Here is a 22,856-nt window from a genome sequence, read left to right as displayed (position 1 = left end):
CTGCGCCTTGCCGGGGTCTGTCCTGGCCACGCTGGGGGGGCGGGCGGGGGGGCGAGAGGTGGTTGGGTTCGTGTCTCGGTGGGCGGGGGCGGGTCTCCTCGCTCTGCGGGGGACTACGGCGACCCGCGCCTCTCCGGGAAGGCTTGCACGAGGGTTTCGGGCTGGCTTTTCCCTTCAACCATCCGAGTTTCGGGCTTTAGTTCCTCAGAAGAGAAAGTCGGGATTGACTGGCCATTCACCCCCTTCTTGGGGTTTTGAGGCTTCACGTTGTGGCAGGCGTTGGAGAAATGGCCCAGAAGGCTCCCTCCAAGGCTTTGGGGAGAGTGTGGGAAAAGGACACGTGAACAGATCACCCAGCTGGGCGCTGGGGCTAAAGGACAAGGTGGAGCGGGGTGGGATTGGACAATCGGGGAGGCCAGAGTAGGGGGAGGGGTAAGAGTTGATCAAAGAAGGTTCCTTGTAGCTCTTTGAGTTGGGTCCAAAAGCCCGCAGGCTGCCTGACATTTAGAAGGCACTCTTTGAATGAAGGAATGAATCTTCAAGGAGAGCCCTAAGCGGAGAGATAAAAATGCAAGGAGAATGGAAAAGCCTGTTGGGTGAGAGAACAGTTTCTGCCACTGTGGCCACAATTTGGAAAGAAAAAGGAGAGAACAGTTTAAAAGGAAATTTGGGGCCAGGTTGTGAAGGCAATTTTGCCAGGGTGTTCAGAATTTGCCCTATGAAGGCTTGAAATATCAGAGATCTTTTAAGCTGGGGAGCGACATGATTTAGTGTTGTTGTTTTTTATAAAGAAAATTGGTGGCTTTGGAGTTAGAATGGACCGCAGAAGAGTGAGGCCCCAGGTCACTCCTGAGCTAAATCTAGTCCTACACTGTCTAGTCAGGTAGCCACTGGCCACGTGTGCTTGGGCAGCACTTGAAATATGGCTAGTCCACATTCACAACAGTAAAATACACACTAGACTTAAAAGGCTTAGTATGAAAAAATAATTAAAATATCTCAATATTTTGTTTTATATTGATTACATGTTGAAATAGTATTTTGACTATGTTAAGTGAAATATATTATTAAAATTAATATCACCTGTTTTTTTTTCAGTGGGACTATAAGAAATATTATATACATATATTAGTATATATATCCACGGCTTGTAGTATATTTCTGTTGGATAAGCGCAGCTCTGGAATGAGGTGATATGAAAGCAATCCCAAAGGTCTTCCCAGAACTTTCCTCCCAGAAAGCTATGGAATTGCCAAATTTTAACTCTATCCAGGTCCATCTTATTCAAAAATAAACAAAAACAAAAAACTGAGGCCCAGAGGGGAGCAGGGGTTTGTCCAGAATACACAGCTGTGAAAAGCCGGAGGCAGGCCTAGAACCCAGTCTCACTTCCCTTCCAGGCCAGTAGCCCATTCTCCCCTGGGAAGAACTGTTATGAAAGGGGGGTTTGCTCTGGTGCCTCATTGGCTGGGCATGTTTGGGTGGTTGAGATTGTTGGGAAGAGGCCTGCTTCAAAAACTCAACACTCAGTAGGAGGCGCAATAGCCTGGGATGAGGAGTGTGGTGCTGCTAAGTAGCTGTTCAGTCTTGGACAAGTCCCTTCCTTTTTCTGAGCCTCAATTTAATCTTCTGTCAGATGAGAAGGGTGGATCTGAAGATTTCCGAGAACCCTCAGCAATGGCAATTTATTTATTTTTTTCATAATTAAAATGTTATGGGATTTTTTAATTTAAAAAATGTTTTTATTGATTTTTGAGAGAGAGGGAGAAGGAGAGAGAGAGAGAGAAACATTGATGTGAGAGAGATAAATCAATTGGCTGCCTCCTGAATTTACCCCTGACACACTCCGACCAGGGATTGAGCCCAAAACCTTGGCATGTGCCCTTATTACAGGATTCCAGGGCAGAAGGAATAGGGAATCTGAGACAGGAAAGTTAAAACAAGGCCAAACAGTGTGGGCAATTTGCAGCCAGCTTGTAACTAACAAGCCATTATCTTCCCCAGCCAAGGACATAGAACAAATGGTTGAAAAACCTCCATAATGAGAGAATGCAGAAAGGGAGGGGTTAAGGGGAAAGAACAAAAAAAGGGCAGTTTTTAGGGCCTTCTAAGCAGAGAAGCCAGCAGTTTCAAGGCTTGGCAAGATAAAGTTACCAGGTCCTTTTCATGAATTCTGGGAGGACCACAACAAAATTAAAAAAGGAACCTTGAGCACTGGCTGGTTTGGCTCAGTGGATAGAGTGTTGGCCTGCGGACTAAAGGGTCCCAGGTGCGATTCCAGTCAAGGGCACATGCCTGAGTTTCGGGCTCGATCCCCAGTGGGGGGTGTGCAGGAGGCAGCTGATCGATGGTTCTCTCTCATCGCTGATGTTTCTATCTCTCTCTCCCTCTCCTTTCCTCTCTGAAGTCAATAAAAACTTTTTTTTTTAAAAAGGAACCTTGAGAATTAGTCTATACCAAAATAGTCAGCAGAGAAATTTTGAAGCCTATAGCCAGGAGGGTATATAACGCCTCAGACCCCCACCCAACTTGCCCTTCAGATTAGCTGAGAGCCTGTCTGTGTTTCATAAGTCAGATGTATAGGTTTGCTTGCTTTGCTTTTGCTTTTTTTTCAACAGAAATGCATGCTTTAATAAACTGGCTTTTCACAACTCAGTCAAGGTCTCTTGTATAAATTCATTTATATGAGAAGACAAGGATCAAGGTTGGGGACAGCCCTCTCCACTGACTCAGGGAGCTGTCCTGTCCGGTATCACCTCTCTCGTGCCGGTGAGAGGTCCCTATAACACTCTGACTTGGAATGGAACTGCGACCTTTTTAGTGCATGGGAAGATGCTCAACCAACTGAGCCACACTGGCCAAAACTTACTGGTTTCAAGCAGTGACATTTTATGTCTTTGATGAACTCACTGATGAATTGTTTCCTGCCCAGCCTTTTTGTCTATGCTGGTTTCTGCCTCTTTATAGAGCAGGGACTCATTCATATCAAGTCCGTAAGCACATATCAGCTCCTACAAGGCAGGTACATGATGAGAGTTGCCTTTTAGACAGATAACTGGTGGCACCAATGGCGTGTGGAAGCCATTGATGATACTTTTGGGTGCTTAGCTGCCCAGAGCCAAAATCGCTTATTTCTGTCTTCCTTTCAAGGCTCTTCTAAATCTGTTAGCTTATGGCTGTTTTAGCACTTGTAGCTGTAGGTCCAAAGAACAAAAGCAGAATGAGTGGGGGAATGTTTTCCAGAAGAAAGATAAGGAGGGGGGTGCAGAGTGAATAGTTTCCATCCCATCTTGTTCTACTTGATCTGTAGGCAGGGAGGGGTAAGGGGCTGATTTTTATCATTTTAAGTGGAATTTATCTGGGTAGCCAACCAGGCACACAGGCCCAGTCTAAAAATAGCCCTAAGCAGGCACTGGCCCTCTCTGGTGTTTGTCTCATACAGCTGAGCTGGACCTGTGTGGGGAAGGAGTCCCGCGAGAGGGTCCCCAGGAGTGGCTGCCTGGGAAGGAAGTGGCAGGAGCCATTGCTTTCAGATTCACTGAGCTACACCAAAGTAGAGATTGACTTCTGAAGCCCCGCAGGCTAGGAAGGGACGGGGGAGGGGAAGGGGGGTGGTGGGAGAGAAGTGACTTGGTGTGTGTGTTTGTTTTAATCCTTTCCTAATGTTATTGATGTTGACCGACCGACCGTGTTCCCCCTTCCACATTGGGACTCCTTCACTTTAGCTGTTAGTCCTGTCACCATGGCCCCAGTGGCCTTTGGAGGCTCCTGTGCTTTCTTGTGTGATAAGGGATGTTCTTTGCTGCCTGCCTCTGAGATAGACGCAGCCTTTCTTCTGGAGCTCTGGCTTCCATTCCAGATGGACTCGCAGTATCACTGCGTGCAGTCTCGCTCTCCATCACCCACAGGCATGCAGGCCTGGTCTTCTGGCAGGAAATGCTTTACGAGGTTAATTGATATGATTGGAATGAAGGTGCCCCAAGCAGGCCTGGAGAGGCCTGTTGTGCTTGGGGAATGGCTTTGGGGTCCCTGTCCATCAACATGTTTGTCTTGTACTCTCTCTCTGCTATTTGTTTTTTTGTTTTGTTTTGTTTTGTTTTTCTCTCTGCTCTTTGGTCTTTTTGGATAGCCCTGCTTGCAAACCCAAGATGTTGGCTGATGAATACCTCCACTCTGTACCTTTAGGCCTCCCAACATTCAGCCCTTTGGTGCTCATCAGTGGTGACACCATAACTCTCAATTCTGCTTTGCTTCCCATAAACTCAATGGCAAGGCTGTTTCTCACTGTAAGAGCTGTTTCTTTTCAACCATATTGTTATTCTCCAGAATAACAATTCTGGAGAATTGTTATTCTTGGAGAATCTGCCTGTTTTCCTTATCATGTCTTTTATAAATGACTAGAGGCCCAGTGCACAAATTTGTGCACAGGTGGGGTCCCTCTGGGTGGCCTGCAGGGATTGGGAAGAAACCTGCAGTCCAACACCACCTGCAGCTCCTACCTGCCACTCCTGCTCATCCCAGCCCCACTGTGCCTGCCGCAGGCTCGCGCCCAATCAGTCCCAATGGGGAGAGGCTTGGCTGCCACAGCAGCACTCGCCAGCCATGAGCCCTGTGTCTGGCACCCTCCCAAGGAGAGTGGCCTGTGGGATTGGGCTGAAATCAGCTCTCCGACATCCCCTGAGGGATCCTGGATTGAAGAGGGTGCAGGCCAGGCTGAGGGACCCCACCAGTGCACATTTGGGCCAGGGAGGAACCACAGGAGGGCTCCAGGGCATGTCTGGCCCATCTCGCTCAGTCCTGATTGGCTGGACCCCAGCAGCATGCTAACCTATCGGTCGGACCATCTGCCCCCTGGTGGTCAGTGTATGTCATAGCGAGCGGTTGAGCAGCCTTAGCATATCAGCATATTACGCTTTGATTGGTTGTTCGGTTGTTCTGCCATTCCGTCTATTTGCATATTACCCTTTTATTATATAGGATTGAATCTTGATCTGGGGCAGAAAATACAGGAATCCTTTGTCATACAAAAAATCACAGGTGCCTCTAAAGATCATGAGGCCATGATGATGGGACATATGAACTAACATGAAGGTTCCCAATGGTGGAGTCAATGTTTTAATATGTCTCCTGGGTTTAAGGGCTTGTAAAAAAACTTTATTGGCTCAGAGTAGGGTCTGCACTCTTTACTTGGACCTCAAGAGCAGGTTCTTAGGCTTAATTCCTTGCTAATCATCTTCTTCCCATTGCAGAAACAACACAATGGAGCTGGAGAGTGGTGGAGTGCCCATGAGGCGATTTACCTGGGGTTGCCCTTCTGCGGATGGCCCTGGGTGTGTCCACCTGAGATGTCTCAGAAGGTGTTGTGTGTTGGCCAGTAGAGTGAAACAACAAAGAGATCCTTTGGTGGCAACTGAAGAACAGTAGCACTGTAGTCACCAGGGACCAGCAGGATGCCGGCTTCTTGGACCTAACCCGCCTTCATGGATGGTCAGTCAGTGTCACTCAAACTAGGTAATTTGAGGAGGTTTAATAAAGAGACAATTTATAAAGGTGTGGGCTAGAGGTAGGAAAACCACAAGGGAAACCTTGGTACTTGGGGCAGATCGGGCCGGAAGGAACAAAGGGAGTGTGGTTACTGGAATTCAGGGGTAGGGGGAGGAAAGGAGAGAGGGAGGGAGGGAGGGAGGGAAAGAGCACGAATTTGTGGAGAGGCACCATATGGAGCTGCCACCATATGGCACAAGGAGGGAATAGGAAGTAGAAACTCATGCTCCGCTGGCCTCCTGCCCTCTGCTCTCCTGCCCAGCTCCCTGGTGCCCTAATCCAGCTGGAGGACAAAGGACAAGGCAGCCCATTGATGCTGCCTTATAGTCCAACTTCCTGGGGCACAGAGCAGGCTGGAAAAGGGTGGAGAGTGAATCTTAAGAGGCAACAGAAGATTCCAGCACAAGTGGATTAGAGGAAAAATCGGGAGGGTGTGTGTGAAAGCGTTCGCAAGCAAACCCTAGTTCTGAGCAGATCCACCCAGCACAGGGAGTGTGTTGAGGCCTTCTTCTGGCTTTGGGTGAGGATTGTGACTTGTGTCCACAGTTTCCTTATGGTTAATGTGACTCATCAAGGTCCTCGGTCCCCAAATGTTCTTCCCCACCCTCAGGCCCCAAATACCTCTTCTACTCACTAGTTGATGCCTGATATTCTCCCATTTTAACTTTTCTCTTTGAACAAAAAGGTTCTGCTAACTGTAAACTGTCTTTGGCATTCTCTACAAGTAAGGAAGAAAGGAAACGAACACTTCCCGAGGCCCAGCTCTGTGCCTGCACCATGGGCAAGAGGTTTGACTGGTAAAAAAAATCACTTAAATCGCACCACAATCTAGACGAGTATTACTCTCTGCATTTCACATAAGAGGAAAATGAAGCAGGGGAAAGGGGGAATTAGCCTGCCCATATTCAGAATCCCACTTTAAATATTTTTATAACCTACTTAGTCCAGGGCCCATACTTCCTCACCCCAGTGATTCCCAAACTTCAGAGTGCTTCAGGTTAGCTGAGGAGCTTGTGAACTAGATGGTGTCTTTATCTGAGAGCAGCTTTTAATGTGAGAAGAGGGGTGGGGGGAGTCGTCCCAAGAAGAGAAAAGGATACAGTGGGGCAAGGATGGTCAGTCAATCTGCTTGGGCTGCTATAACAAAAGCCCACAGACTGGTGGCTTATACAACAAACATTGATTTCTCAGTTCTGGAGGTAGGGAAGTTCAAGATCAAGTTGCTTGCAGATTTGTTTCCTGGTGAGGACCCTCTTCTTGGGTTGCAAAGGGCCACCTTCTTGCTGTGTCCTCTCGTGGCAGAAGGAGAGGGCTCTGATCTCCTTTTCTTATAAGGACACCAACCCTAGCATGGGGGCCCCACCCTCACGACCTCCTCTAAACTTACTTCCCTCCCAAAGGCCCCACTTCTAAATGCCATCCTATTGGGAGTTACCATCACAGGTGAATTTTGGGGCAGACACAAAGGTTCAGTCCGTACAGATAGAAACCTTGAAGACTCTTGCCGAGGGTGGGTCCACCCTGTTCTTCTGGGTGGTGACATTGCCCTCTCCTACCCCCCAGGAAGGGCTCCAATATAACTGCCTTTTCTTTCCCTTCCCCTGACTCCAACTGAACCCCAACATTCAGTCTTCTAGCCTCACTGGATCTCACAGAAAGCATGAATGCTCTCAATAGTCACATATTTGAACTCAAAGCTGATGGTATAGTGTTAATTCCATGGGTTTTGTAGACAAAATGTCCTCGGTTCAAAATCTGCTTATGATCTATGTGACCCTTGATAAGCACTCTGAAATTCAGTTTTTGTTATCTGTAAAATGGAGTAACACTATCCATAATAATAAAAGTGTAATATGCTAATTAGACCAGACGTCATTCTGCACGACCTTCCGGACAAAGCCGAGGCTGCAAGGGAAACTCGGGTCCTGGTGTCAGAGGGAAGCCAGTGCCAGCAGCTGGGGAAAGGAAAGCCTACTCTTGCATGAATTTTGTGCATCGGGCCTCTAGTTTACCTATAAAACTTATAGCACAATGTTAGGGACCTGATGAACTTACAGTGAATATAAAGAACTGTCTAGAAACCCACCTCCTGATTCCCAGGCATGGCTTCTGCCTATGACATTCTATTTCCTTTATTTGAGGCACAAAATGTAACATTTATTAAGTGTTCCAGCATGTAGGAACTGCACATAGAGGCCCTGCAATCCTACCCTCTGGGTCAGAGGGTTGACTTGTACACATGAGAAAACATACACACAAAAGAGGAAAGACATGGGGGTATGTGAAAGGGGAGGGTGGCTAGGATTTACTCTTCTGAAGCTACCCTAGAGTGTGGTTAGTGCTAGGAGAACCCTAAGATTCTCCCATAGGGATGAGTGCTTTACTTGGTGCTGTTCCCCAGTCTGTTAGCTACTGGGCTGGAGCGCCCTCTAGTGGTCCTCTCACTAAGTGTAGGTTTTGCTTTGTAAATTTTTTTTCTTTAAATGTTTTTGTTGATTTCAGAGAGCGAAAGGGAGAGGGAGAGAGATAGAAACATCACTGATGAGAGAGAATCACTGATTGGCCGTCTCCTGCATGTCCCGGTACTGGGGATCAAGCCTGAAACCTGGGCATGTGCCCTGACCTCCTGGTTCATTGTTCGATGCTCAACCGCTGATCCACACTGGCCAGGCAATTTTTTTTTCCTTTTTAATAAGTTCTTTTGACAGTCTGTCACTCAAAGTTTTACTGAGAGTTTCTTGCCAGGGGATATTCTAGGCACTGGGGATATAGCGGTATTGAAAATTCCTGCAATATTCTTTCTTTAAACTAATTCAGTACCTGGTTAGTAACTTATATTTGGACCCCTGAAGCATTTAATTTACCCCATCTTATGTATTGCCAAAGTGAATTTTTAAAAATTAACCCTAGCTGGTTTGGCTCAGTGGATAGAGCGTCAGCCTACAGACTGAAGGGTCCTGGGTTCCATTCGAGTCAAGGGCACATGCCCAGGTTGTGGGCTTGATCCCCAGAAGGGGGAGTGCAAGAGGCAGCCAATCAATAATTCTCTCATTATTGATATTTCTGTCTCTCTCCCTCTCCCTTCCTCTCTGAAATTAATAAAAATGTATTTTAAAAAACCACACACAAAAAAACAAAAAACATGCACAAGGTTTTCATGCTGAAAATTACAAAATGCTGATGAAACAAACAAAAAAACCACACCTGAATAAATGGAGAGATATATTATGGGCATGGATTGGAAGATTCAACATAGCAGAAATGTCAATTCTTTTCAAATTCATCTATAGATTTAATATAATTTCTATCAAAATCCCAGCAAGGTATTTTTGTAGACATAGACATGCTTATTCTAAGATTTAGATAGAAGAGCACAGGGTCTAGAATAATTACAACAATCTTGAAAAAAGAAAAAGGGATGGAAGAATTATTTGACCTTATATTAAAACTAGAGGTCTGGTGCACAGATTCGTGCACATTGAAAGGAAATTAATTAGAAGGTGGCCAGCAGGGCGGGACTGGGCGAGATGGGCCGGACATGCCGTGGAGCCAACCTCCCACAGTCCCTCCCTGGCTGGCTGTACCTGGGGTGGCACCGGGGCTCAAAGAGTGTCTTCAGAGTGAGCGTGGTCCCTCCGGCAGGTGGGGTCCCTCGGCCTGGCCTGAGGGGATCAGGCCGAAACCAGCAGTCTGACATCCCCCGAGGGGTCTGGAGTGTGAGAGGGCACTCTGCAAAGTTGCTGTCGCTCAGAAGCTCCTACGTTGAATGTCTGCCCCCTGATGGTCAGTGCACATCATAGCTATTGGCTGATCAGCTGGTTGCTTAGGCTTTTACTAGTATATCTATACAAGAGGCCTGGTGCATGACATGCACTGCGGCGGGGGGGTGGGGAGGTTGGGGAGGTGGGGTGTCCCTCAGCCCGGCCTGTGCCCTCTCGCAGTCTGAGACCCTTCAGGGATGTCCACCTGCCGGCTTAGGCCCGCTCCCTGCAGTAGGACATGCTCCAAGGGGTCCTTAGCACTGCCGTGGAGGCAGATGAGGCTCCCGTCGCCACCGCTGTGCTTGCCAGCCATGAGCCTGGCTTCTGGCTGAGCAGTGCTCCCCCATGGGAGTGCACTGACCGGCAGTGGGGCAGCTCCTGCATTGAGCATCTGCTCCCTGGTGGTCAGTGAGCGTCATAGCATCCGGTTGTCCCGCCATTTGGTTCATCTGCATATGAGGGTTTTATTATATAGGATATATAGAAGCCTAAGTGACCATTACTACTGGTCAGTCGCTATGTCGATGCACTGACCGCCAGGGGGCAGATGCTCAACGAAGGAGCTGCCCCCTGGTGGTCAGTGCGCTCCCACAGCCAACCTCCTGCGGTCCTTCCCCTGGCTGACTGGCCCTGGTTGGCCCCAATTGCCGGCCAGGCCAAGGACCCCACCCATGCACTAATTCGTGCACCAGGCCTCTAGTATATAGATAAAACAGGAGACCAGAATGAAAGAAAAGGGGGATCAAACCCTGGTCAGCCCTTTCCTGAGAGAGTAGAGATGGAGCCTCAGAAGGCTTCTCTTCAGCTGATAGCTGAAGCAGTGATGATCACGGGGACACTAGAAGGCCATAGGGGACACGGGAAGTCCTACTTCCCAGAGAAAACTCCCAGTCCTCTTTGAACTCCTTCATGAATGGCAGGGACTTTAGTGAGAGGCGTGTTCGGTGCTTGGGAGGGGGAATCTGAAATGCTGCTGGTTTCTTGGGGTGTCTCATGGGGGAGTCACAGGTTCTAATTCTTTCTGCAGGTGCATCCATAATTTGAAGGAAGACTGGTATTTTATTGTTCCTGGTTAATAGTTGTTTGCTAGACCTGATCCTGAACATACCATTTGCTTGTTTGCCTTCTGTGAACTCTCACTTTAATAGGAGAAAGAAGAGGCTTAGAGTCTGTTTCAAAATTAAGTTGAGAGGCAGGACTGAAAATTTCCCATTTTTTCACTCCAGGCTCTATTTCAGCGGTTCTCAACCTGTGGGTCGAGACCCCTTTGGGGGTCGAACGACCCTTTCACAGGGGTCGCCTAAGACCATCGGAAAACACATATATAATTATATATTATTTTTGTGATTAATCACTATGCTTTAATTATGTTAAATTTGTAACAATGAAAATACATCCTGCATATCAGATATTTACATTATGATTCATAACAGTAGCAAAATTACAGTTATGAAGTAGCAACAAAAATAATTTTATGGTTGGGGGTCACCACAACATGAGGAACTGTATTAAAGGGTCGCGGCATTAGGAAGGTTGAGAACCACTGCTCTATTTTGTTATCTCTTTAGTAACTTTCAACATGCTTGGTTTTGTAGTGTCTTTCAGATTATTCTGTCATTTCTAATACTTGGGATGCCAATTTTCCAGTTCCATGTGTCTACTCAGCATTCTTCAGGTGGTTCATTTTTGTTTTTGTGGTTTCTAGTTTTTATTATCCTCATTTCCAGCTAGGATTCTTCTATTTTCAGTAACAGTGTTCTAGAAGTAAAGCCATTTTGCATTTGCTTTTGCTGGAGCCCCAGGGTAGAACAGAACCTAGATGAACTTTTATGTTAATTTCTTGGTCTAGAATTTTCATTATCATGGGGCAGGTAGTAGAAATTTAGATCCACACAGCATAAACTTGATTTGGTAATTTCTTATAGGAGAGTTTCCCGCTGCTGCCCCCTCAACCCCCATCTTGAGTTCTGAGACACAAATATGTTGCTTTCTCTTTCTCTGTTCTGCTGGGAAGGTTTTTTGAGTCCATTTTGGGCAGCTTTACACAAGGGTCTCAGTTTCAGCCGGCACCCGGGCCCAGTTCCCACCCCCTCCCTGACTGCCACATCAGGCTCATGTGACAGCTCTCTGCCTGTGAGTTCCCTCTTTGGTTCTAAAACATGATGATTTCCCTTCCCCTTCCCTTTTTTTTTTTAACCTTGTATATGTATATGTATATGTATATGTATATGTATATGTATATGTATATGTATATGTATCTGTTCTATCTATCTATCTATCTATCTATCTATCATCTATCTATCTATCTATCTATCATCTATCTATAGTGATATGGCTTACCCACATTTATGTATTTGTAGGGTCAGGGGACCCATTCCCATTAGCCCAGTCCTGCATGCTATAGGAACCTCTTGTCCTCTGAGGAATTTATTTAACAAAATAACTTAAAGAATATTCACAATATGTCTTGGGGGAAATATAAAATCATCCCACGATTCTTTTTAAAAATATATATATTTTTATTGATTTCAGAGAGGAAGGGAGATGGGGAGAGAGAGATAGAAACATCAGTGATGAGAGAGAATTATTGATCAGCTGCCTCTTGCATGCCCCACACTGGGATCAAGCCCGCAACCCAGGCATGTGCCCTGACCGGGGAATCGAAACATGACATCCTGGGTCATACATAGGTCTATGCTCAACCACTGAGCCACACCAGCTGAGTTGTATTCCTACTTTTAAGGCATGTATTCAATAATCTACAATAACATGGGGCTTAGTGAGAGCATTATTGCTTCTACTTTTATGCATATCTCACGAGGCCCAAGAAGGTGTAGCCAGTGGGTATTTGGTTGTTTTGCAGGCAGATCAGATGAATATCCTTTGTCCTACTCTTTTTCCCCCCTTTTTATTGAATTTATTGGGGTGACACTGGTTAACAAAATTGTATAGGTTTCAGGTGCACCATTCTATAACACATCACCTGTACACTGTATTGTGTGTGCACCACCCCAGGGCCTCTTGGTTTCCACCGCCATCTTGTCTCCAGAAGGCATCAGCATCTCAGGATCCAGTTCAAGAACTCAGAAGCTTCATCTCTTCCCAGGACCAGCTGCTGAGCCCAATACCCAGAGCTGGGCAGGAAGAGCCCAGGCCCTTGAATAGCGATGACATCAAGTTAGCCCTCCTTCCCCCAGCCAAGCTCTGCTTTGGAGCCCGTGAGGTGACCAGGCCCCCAGTCCTGCTGGCATTTCCTCTTGTATTCAGTGGCTCATTAAGGGGTGGAGGGCTTGGGTGGGGGCCAGGAGAAAAGGGAACAGCTATTGGAATGAAAGGCAGGCGCCAGTGACTCTTTGGTTTCCAGGCTGGAGGCATTTGTAGAGAGGCAGCACTTCATTTTCAAATTGGGAGGTGGAAGAGGTCATAGCAGGATGACATTGGAGGGACTTCCTTCCTGCAGTCTATGGAGAGGACCCCAGACCCTAGAGCGGCTAAAAAGACAACCTCCTACGCTGGGTTGTATGCGGTTCTCCATTCCATGGGTCCTATTATATTTCCCCGGCGATCACAGATGGTGTCTGCATACTCTCCCTGCTCCCTGTAAGCCCAGGAATTCCTTACTCCCGCCACACCATCTGGAATGCCTTCCTGGCTACTGGGACTGCCTTTGGTCTTAAATGGCATCATGACATTGGAATTGCTTTCTAATCTGTGGGTGGATGTGAGTGGAAAGTAAGGTAAGCCAAACCAAGCAAAGAAGCACAAGTTAGAAATGAACCCTAAGTGATGCCTAATTGCTCAAGCAAGACCTGGGTGGATATGGTCCAGCTTGGTATGGCCTGGGGCTGAGTGGGCCACTTCTGCACAGGTCTTCCCTCTGCCTGTGTCTCCCACAGCTCTCACTCCCTGTTGCCCTACAAGGTCCCTGGTCTGTGCCTCCACGCTACCTCCACAGCCCCCATAGGTTGAGCAGCTTAGCCAGAGGCACCTAGGGAAGACTCCCCACCAATGTCTGAACAGCTGCTGGTATTGAAGGTGGTTTCCCTTCCACCCTTCAGCTTACCAGCTTCTCACAGCCCTTACACAGGGCTCCAGAAGTGGGGTGGGCAGCTCATACCTTGATTTCCCACTCCCTTTCCACTCTCAGGCCTCCTCCTTCATCCTAGGGGAGCTGAGAGAACAGAGAGGAGGGATGGTCCCTGGAGAAGACCTCCCCAGTGGGGCAGAGGTTGTCTGCTGGCCTGGAATTTGGGAAGTAGTGGGGACAGGCAGTGGGGCTGTCAGGAGGGAAGTTTCTGTGTTTTGCCCTCTCTTTTTAAAAAATGTACTTGGGACACTGGGAGAAATGGGGGGAAGGGTGCAGACAGGAAAGGGGGGTTGGAAACAACCCAAAACGCAGCAACTGTCCATCTGCTTGCTGCATTCCTAATGTGGGACTCATTTTTGTCTGCTCCCCGTAGCAAAGGAAAGAGGAGGGGCACCGCTGGCAGCCTCAAAGACTCCAGATAGACCAGCGGTTCTCAACCTGTGGGTCGAGACCCCTTTGGCGGTCGAACGACCCTTCCACAGGGGTCGCCTAAGACCATCCTGCATATCAGATATTTACATTACGATTCGTAACAGTAGCAACATGACAGTTATGAAGTAGAAACGAAAATAATTTTATGGTTGGGTCACAACATGAGGAACTGTATTTAAAGGGCCAGAAGGTTGAGAACCACTGAGAAAGACTATTTAGACCTGGGCCTTTGGGGTGGAGAGGGAGGTTGGGGAGGGTCTTGGTTGCAATGGCCCTAAGAAACCTGCACAAATTTGACTTGTTACACAGAACCCAGGGACTTTTAAGAGCCCCCCCACCCCCCACCCGCCAATTGACCTACATTTCCTTGGCGGTGATAGTCATGGCAGGGATAGTCAACCCCAAACAGGTCCCCTCCTGTTCTACAATGACTTTGGCATGTAAACACCAATGTAGTTGTAAAAGAGTTAACATTCTGTAAACAACCCTGGTTGAATTAGCAGGTTAGTCTCATGGGTTCCGATCAGTCTTGGGAACCTCCAAGCCTCACAAGGATGTTTGGGAGCAAGCCCTGCCTTTGCCTCTACCGCTGTGGTGTGAAAGCAGCCCTAAGTCTGAGTATGGCTGTCTTCCAATCAAACATTATGTAGCAACACTTAAATTTGAATTTCATGTGATTTTCATGTGTCGCGAAATACTAGCCATCCTTTTCTTGACTGTTCTTTTAAAAATTATTATTATTGTGAAGTTATTATTATCATGAAATCTATCCTCTTACCAAATTTTAAGCGTACCATACATTATTGTCCACTGTAAGTCTTTCCTTTTTTTTTTTTTAACACTTTAAAAAATGTAAAAGCTATTCTTAGTTCTCAAGCCATACAAAAATGGATGGTGGGCCAGAATTGGCCCGTGGGCTGTAGTTTGCCAGCCTCTGGTCTAGAAAACTCGGTCCAGGGCAGCCAGCTTGGAAGATTCTGTTTCAGCATTAGCTGCCAAGGAGCAAGGACAATAAAATCTGTGTCTGTGAACCCGAGAGCTCCTAGAGAGGAATCCCTAATCATTTCTGTTCTTTCTCACTCTGTCAATGAAGCCCCCCCTTTTTTAGTTCCACATGAAAAGAGTCAATGAAGTTTCACTTTGCATTGTGTAAGAGTGCAGTAGAAGTGTACCAGCAATTCTGTGACAGGCAGAGCAGTGCCAAAAGGAGACGCTGGGAACCAACAGCCTTGGAGCTGTTCAGGGCAGAGTCCGGTCCTACCATTTCACAGAATGCAATTCCCCAGTCTGCCATGGTGCTCACTGAGGCAGGCAGACGGGTCCTTGCTCAGGAAGGAGACGAGCATTTGGTCTTCATACCTCTGCCTGCTTTTCAGGAAGGTATAGAACTGGAGAAATCCTCTTGTATGCTCAATCCCATCTCCTCCGCTCCCTGCAGGCACCAGTGGTTTCCAACATGGCACCATGAGCCTTGAGTTCCTTTTGGGCGCACATTTCCTGACCTCAGCGCCTTGATTCCCTTTCCTTTTCCTTCAAGAAGATAAGGCCATCCGTCGCTGTTTGCAAAGCAGATTTGAAATGGAAATCTCCCTTTACCTTTTCTACCATGACCTGTTGGCTCCTCATCTTCCACTGGTGTCAGAGGCTGGCATCCTCCAAGCACACCCACTCAGCTGGGCCGCACCTTGAGCGGGTTTGCATTACTGGGTTCAGCTCCACGTTACTAGGAGTCTCTTTGGAAATGGTTGGCTGGTCGCCGCTGAGCTGCTTGAATTTCCATCAATGACGTAACTGTGCAGAGAATCCCAGCTGATAGGGGGGAGGGATTGGGCCCGTGAGCACCTGGGGCTTGAGCTTCCTGCCAACCCCTCAGATGCTCTTCCACGTGGACAAACAGGTGTTCTTGTGGGCAGGAGCCTCATATCTCAGGTTAGTTTGTTTCTTTAAGGTTGTTCTTGTCAAGCCCAGAACAACTCAACAGCCACCCCCGACTTTTAAAAAAAAGCTCTTAAGACCATCTTTACCATCTTTACATTCAGCAACACTGAGCAAATAGTCCTCTGAAGCCACCGACTGCTTAAAGCTTCTGGATCTCGGCTCATGCGGTTCCAGGTGGTTCCCTCTGCCTAGAATGCATCCCTTCACAAAGAAAGCCTTCCCTTACCCTGCCCCTGTCAGCAGAGCTAAATGCCCTTCCTCTCTGCTCCCTCTACACAGCTGATCTTGCATTTCTCCCATACCTAGCACAAGCCCTTCATTGGCCACATTACAAGGTAAAACCTACCATAAGCTAATCACAGCTGGCGTAAAGCTGGACAAAAAAGGCAACAGTGATTAAGAAGAGCACTTGCAATGTGGTTTTACAGCCTCTAGCCTTAATGATGAACTTTCCTAAAGGTGTACAGCAGGCCTTTAAAAAGTAGCCTCTGTGGAAAACAGTATGGTGTTTCCTCAGAAAGTTAAAAGTGGAACTTCCATTTGACCCAGTAATCCCACTTCTAGGAATATATTCCAAGAAAACAGAAACACCAATCAAAAAGGATATATGCACCCCTATGTTCATAGCAGCACAATTTACCATAGCTAAGATTTGGAAACAGCCTAAGTGCCCATCAGCAGATGAGTGGATTAGAAAACTGTGGTACATCTATACGATGGAATACTATGCTGCTGTAAAAAAAGAAGGAATTCTTACCATTTGCAACAGCATGGATGGAACTGGAGAACATTATGCTAAGCGAAATAAGCCAGTCAGAGTAAGACATATACCACATGATCCCACTCATGTGGAATATAATGAACAACATAAACTGATGAACAAAAATAGATCCAGAGTCATAGAAACATGGAACAGACTGTCCAACCTATGAGGGAAGGCAGCGGGTGAAGGGGGTAAGAGATCAACCAAAGGACTTGTATGCATGCATATGAGCATAACCAATGGACACAGATGGGGGGAGGGCATGTGCTGGGGGTTGGGGGTGGCCTGGGAGAGGTCAATGGAGGAAAAAGGAGACTTATGTAATACTTAAAACAATAAAGAATTTAAATTTTAAAAAATCATAATCTCAAAAAATGTTGAAAATTAAAAAAGACATGGGGGGCCCTGACCGGTTTGGTTCAGTGGATAGAGCGTCGGCCTGCAGACTAAGGGGTCCCCGGTTCAATTCCGGTCAAGGGCATGTACCTTGGTTGCAGGCACATCCCCAGTAGGAGGCGTGCAGGAGGCAGCTGATTGATGTTTCTCTCTCATCGATGTTTCTAACTCTCTATCCCTCTCCCTTCCTTTCTGTAAAAAATCAATAAAATATTCTTTTAAAAAAAGACATGGGGGGTGCTGGGTAGAGGTGGGAAACGGGCGTGGGGGGGGAACATCTGTAATAGTGTCAACAATACATAAGACATTAAAGCTTGAAAAAAAAAGTAGCCTCAGATAGTTTGAGACCACTACGATTTGTATAACATTTAAAACTTTTGCTTCCAGGCCATGTTAGTTGTAATGTGTTAGCAGATACAAAAATAACTTGAATTATTGATTAATAAATCATTTTAAAATATGCACGTATCTCATTATTACGAGATCTTAATGTTTGTGGCTGTCTTGTAATGAAGTATTAATATATATAGACCATTGAGAATAGAGCATGGCATGTCATAAGCAGTCAGTAAGTGTTAATCACTTTTAAATGGGCAGACAAAAATTTAGGTTTTTTTAATACACACACACATATGATCCATACAGAACAATTTTTTCCACTGAGGTATGAACATTAAAAAACATTTTGATGTTCTGTACTGTAATTTCCTGGAGGGGCAGAAAGCACATCTTAACTATCTTTTATTTTCCTAAGCATATAGCAAGGTGCTGGGCTTACAGAAAGCATTGAAAACACACTGAACTGAACCTGACCCTGAGCTTGCCACAGTGTGTGAGCTGGCCTCGGCCTGGTAAGTTTATATGGAAGGTGAATAGGTCATAAACAGAGGACAGCTTTAGAAGTGAAAAGGTGTAAAACTGACCGACTGCTGCTGTGGGGGGCCTGGGACAGGAGCCCAGTGGGCATTCTTGCTTTCTGTGGGCAGCAGCGGAAAACTGGCCTTAGGCCGGCCTTTCCACCCATGAGGGAAGGTCCTCCTCTCTTTCTGTTTCCCCAGGGACCCTGCTTTCGGTCTGCCCAGCCTGGAGCAGCCGGCTGCTCTCCTCACCTCCTGCCTCTGGGCATTCCTACGGCAAGAAGGTTGTTGGGCTGTAAAAAAAATAAAGGTCTTTTCCATTTAGCTCAGTTGTAACAACATAACAACTGAGACTTTTGTTTTCTTTCTTTTTTAATGCTTCCTTCCACTTATTTTTTTAAAAATATACTTTATTGATTTTTTTTTACAGAGAGGAAGGGAGAGGGATAGAGAGTTAGAAACATCGATGAGAGAGAAACATCGATCAGCTGCCTCCTGCACACCCCCTACTGGGGATGTGCCCGCAACCAAGTTACATGCCCTTGACCGGAATCGAACCTGGGACCCTTGAGTCCGCAGGCTGACGCTCTATCCACTGAGCCAAACCGGTCAGGGCTCCACTTATTTTTATTAATACTTTTTCACAGATGTTACCAATTCTGTATTTGGTATTCTGTATACCCTAGCTTAATTTAAAAAAAAAATTAAAAACATTTTGACCCCTTTTACTCATTTCTTTCACCCCCACTCCCACCTCTGGCAATCACAAATCTATTCTCTGCATCTGTAAACATGGTTTTTTTAAAAAAAATTAGATTATATATATAAGAGAGATCATAGGTATTTGTCTTTCTCTGTCTGACTTATTTCACTTAGCATAATGCCTTTGAGGTCTATTCATGTCACAAATGACAAGATTTCATTCATTCTTATGGCTGAATAATAATCCATTGAATATATATACACCATAATTTCTTTTTATATTATTTATATTAGATAGGGAGGAGGGGAGAGAGAGAAAGAGATAAACATCGATTTGTTGTTCTACTTATTTTTTTTTAAATATATTTTATTGATTTTTTACAGAGAGGAAGGGAGAGAGATAGAGAGTCAGAAACATCGATGGGAGAGAAACATCGATCAGCTGCCTCCTGCACATCTCCCACTGGGGACGTGCCTGTAACCCAGGTACATGCCCTTGACTGGAATCGAACCTGGGACCCTTCAGTCCGCAGGCCGACGCTCTATCCACTGAGCCAAACCGGTTTCGGCTGTTCTACTTATTTATGCACTCATTGGTTGATTCTTGTATGAGGCTATTGTAAGTAGAATTATTTTCTCAATTTCCTTTTCTTTTTTTAAAATATATTTTATTGATTTTTTACAGAGAGGAAGGGAGAGGGATAGAGAGTTAGAAACATCAATGAGAGAGAAACATCGATCAGCTGCCTCCTGCACACTCCCCACCGGGGATGTGCCCGCAACCAAGGTACATGCCCTTGACTGGAATCGAACCTGGGACCCCTCAGTCCGCAGGCCGACGCTCTATCCACTAAGCCAAACTGGCTAGGGCTCAATTTCCTTTTCTGATTGTTCAGTGGCAGTATATAGAAACACAACTGATTTTTTATTTTCTATCCTACCACTTTGCTGAATTTGTTTATTAGCACTAATAATTTTTCTGTGAATTCTTTAGGGTTTTAGAGATAGTTTTGCTTTTCCACTTTGGATACCTTTTATTTCTTCTTCTTCTTTTTAAAATCTAATTGTTCTGTTTAGGACTTCTAATATGTTGAATAGAAGTGGCAAAAGTGGGCATTCTTGTCTTGTTCCTGATCTTAGGGGGAAAGGTTTCAGTCTTTTGCCATTGAGTATGATGTTTTTCAGACAAAGCCTTTATCATGTTGAGGAAGTTCCCTTCTATATCTAGTTTATTGACTTTTTATTATGAAAAGGTATTGGATGTTTTCAACATTAAATATTTTCTGCATCAGTTGAGATGATCATGTGGTTTCTCCCCTTCATTCTATTAATATCACATATTACATTGATTTCATATGTTGCATTCCTAGGACAAATATCACTTGGACATACTGTATAATCCTTTTAATATGCTGCTGAATTCGGTTTGCTACTATTTTGTTGAGGATTTTTTGCATCTATAGTCACAAGGGACATTAATCTATAGTTTCTTTCCTTGTAGTATTTTTATCTGGCATTAATATCAGGGTAATGCTGGCCTCATAGGATGAGTTTTTTTTTAAGAGTTTGGGAAGAATTGGGATTAATTATTCTTTTTTTAAGAAAATCCTCACCTGAGGATATTTTCCCATTGATTTTTAGAGAGAGTGGAAGAGAGAGGGAAAGACAGAGAGAAATATCGATGTGAGAGAAACACATTGATTGGTTGCCTCCTGCATGAGCCCTGACTAGGGCCTGGGCCGGGGATGAGCCTGCAATGGAGGTAAGCGCCCTTGACTGGAATCGAACCCGGGAACCTTCAGTCTGCAGGACGACACTCTACCCACTGAGCCAAACTGGCTAGGGCAGGCTTAATTCTTCTTTAAAGTTTGGTAGAATTCACCAGTGGAGCCATGTGGGTTTTTTCTTTGTTGGGAGGTTTTGATTACTGATTTAATTTCTTTACTTGTTATAGATCTATTACAATTTTCTATTTCTTTTTGAGTCAGTTTAGGTAGAAATTTGTATTTCTAGGGATTTGCCCAGGTAATGTAGATTATCTATTTGGTTGGTGTAGAATAGTTTATATTATTTTTTTACACTCCTTTAAAAAAATCTTTATTGTTGAAAGTTTTACCTATGTCCGTCCTCTTTTTCCTCCATGGACCCCTTATAGCCCACCCCTGTATAATCCTTTTTATCTCTGAAAGTTGGTAATTATGTCCTTTCTTTCTTTTCTCCTTTTAGTAATTTGAGTCTTTTGTTTTCTCTTAGTCAAGGTGCAAGCACTTTCATTGCATTACTTTGGGAAGCATGTAGAGTCCGGCTATCTCTCTTTTGGTGATATTAAAATTGATCAGTGCGGTTTGGGTGTTGTCAGCCTGTTCCACTCATCATAAAACTCTCTTTTAGCTTTCGCCTAATGGTTTCCGTAGCTTTTGATGACCATTGCCACATCTATTATTTCATAGGGGGATGCTAAAGTTTTAAAGAACATGTTTTAATGAACTCAGATATGCCAAGACAGAGTGAAAGATGTATTTTCAATATCCAGCTTCCTGGTTCTGAAGATCGGTCTGATAGTAAGGAAAAACATCCAATAGCCAAGAGCATGGAGACCAGCACGTTGCTAAGATCTTAGGCAAACCACTTGGCTCTTAAGCTTCAATCTGCAAAAGTAGAGCACGGGGCGAGATGACCTCTCACAGCACCTCACAGCTCTGACTCTCCAGAGGCCCATTATGTTAATTCAGCATGTAATCACAGTGCTGACTGGTCAGCCTAGCTTTCAAGACACCTAAAGTCCCCCCCCCCCTCGTTTTACCAAAAATGTCCTTTGTTTTAAGGTTTCATGCAAGAATTCTGGTCCAATTCATCGCACTGCAGTGGTGATACTGATCATGGGACATCACCCCAGACAAGCTGCTCAAAGGGACCATCCATCTCCTCAATGGAAAGGCTCATGCCCCCAAACACCGCCCATACTTCGGCTGTGCAGAAGGAAATATCTCCTGTTCTCCCAAGAGCATCTAGTGTCCTCACACTCTGTCTGCCTGGGACAAACTCTTCTCAGGAAAGGGTCTTGTAAAATCATCCATCCTAAGGTGTAATCGACCGAGACATTCCATTTCAGAGGTCCTTTCATTTGAATAAGAAATAAAAATTTCAGGAAAAGCCATGAATGTATAATTGTGGAATTTTAAGGATAATTTTTTTTGTTGTAATCCTCACCCGAGGACATTTTTTCCATTGCTTATCAGAGAGAGAGTGGAAAGGAGGGGGAGAAGAGAGAAAGAGAGAGAGAGAGAGAGAGAGAGAGAGAGAGAGAGAGAGAGAGAGAGATGTGAGAGACACATCGATTGGTTGCCTCTCATATGCACCCCAACCAGGGGTGGGGCGTGAACCTGCAACCCAGGTATGTGCCCTTGACCAGGAATTGAACCTCAGACCCTTTGATGTGTGGACTGGTGTTCTAACCACTGAGACACTGGCCAGGGCAAGGATAATTTTTTTTCTTGGAGGAAAACATCTTTCTATCTCCCTTAAATCATATGCTACATCATCCTTAAAACAGCATGCCTGACAATGGTCCTAAGAGCATTTTTAAAAAATGATTTAAACATCCTTTTTTAAAATATATTTTTTTATTGATTTTAGAGAGGAAGGGAGAGAGAGAGAGAGATAGAAACATCAATGATGAGAAAAAATCATTGATCGGCTGCCTCCTGCATGACCCCCATTGGTGATTGAGCCCTCAACTCGGTCATGTACCCAAGACTGGAATTGAACAGGGGACCCTTCCGCAGGCTGATTCTCTATCCACTAACCCAAACCTGGTTCTCAACCTTCTGGCCCTTTAAATACAGTTCCTCATGTTGTGACCCAACCATAAAATTATTTTCGTTGCTACTTCATACTTCATAACTGTAATGTTGCTACTGTAATGTAAATATCTGATATGCAGGATGGTCTTAGGCGACCCCTGTGGAAGGGTCGTTCGACCGCCAAAGGGGTCTCGACCCACAGGTTGAGAACCGCTGAGCTAGGGCAAGAGCATTTCTTTTTAGAAAATTAAATTTATTGGAGTAACTGGTTAATAACATTAGGTAAGTTTCAGGTACAATTTTATAATACGTTATCTGTATATTCCATTGTGTGCTCGCCATCCAAAGTTTCCTTCCTTCACTACATGTATTTGACCCCCTTTGCCCTCTCCCACTCCTACCCCGTCTTCCCTCTGGCAACCATCACGCTATTGTCGGTGTCTCTGAGTTTGTCTTGTAACCACACTTCTCGATCCATTGTTCTTTCTGGTGTTCTACAGCCTCTTGGAAGCTGCTGGAGGGAAAACTCCCCTCCAATGTCTCCAGAGACCTCCACACAGTCCAGTTAGGCTG

At 45.4% G+C, this 22,856-nt stretch overlaps 1 long non-coding RNA gene across 3 annotated transcripts; it reads left to right on the top strand.

Moving 5' to 3' along the window:
* Positions 1 to 5,251: 5,251 nt before the first annotated feature.
* Positions 5,252 to 22,826, top strand: LOC106696714. 3 transcript variants are annotated; one of them, XR_002828605.1, is made up of 3 exons: positions 5,252 to 5,511; positions 6,230 to 6,341; positions 22,784 to 22,826. It is a non-coding gene; the product is annotated as an uncharacterized LOC106696714 (long non-coding RNA). The 3 variants fall into 3 exon arrangements; XR_002828604.1 differs by lacking the exon at positions 22,784 to 22,826 and adding an exon at positions 21,306 to 21,621; XR_001347663.2 differs by lacking the exons at positions 6,230 to 6,341; positions 22,784 to 22,826 and adding exons at positions 12,321 to 12,528; positions 15,263 to 16,355.
* Positions 22,827 to 22,856: the final 30 nt, after the last annotated feature.

This window comes from Myotis lucifugus, unplaced genomic scaffold (genome assembly GCF_000147115.1).
Source record: "Myotis lucifugus unplaced genomic scaffold, Myoluc2.0 scaffold_26, whole genome shotgun sequence".
NCBI lineage: Eukaryota > Metazoa > Chordata > Mammalia > Chiroptera > Vespertilionidae > Myotis > Myotis lucifugus.
Note: the sequence above shows the minus strand (reverse complement) of the source record. Positions and strands in the feature narration are given on the sequence as shown.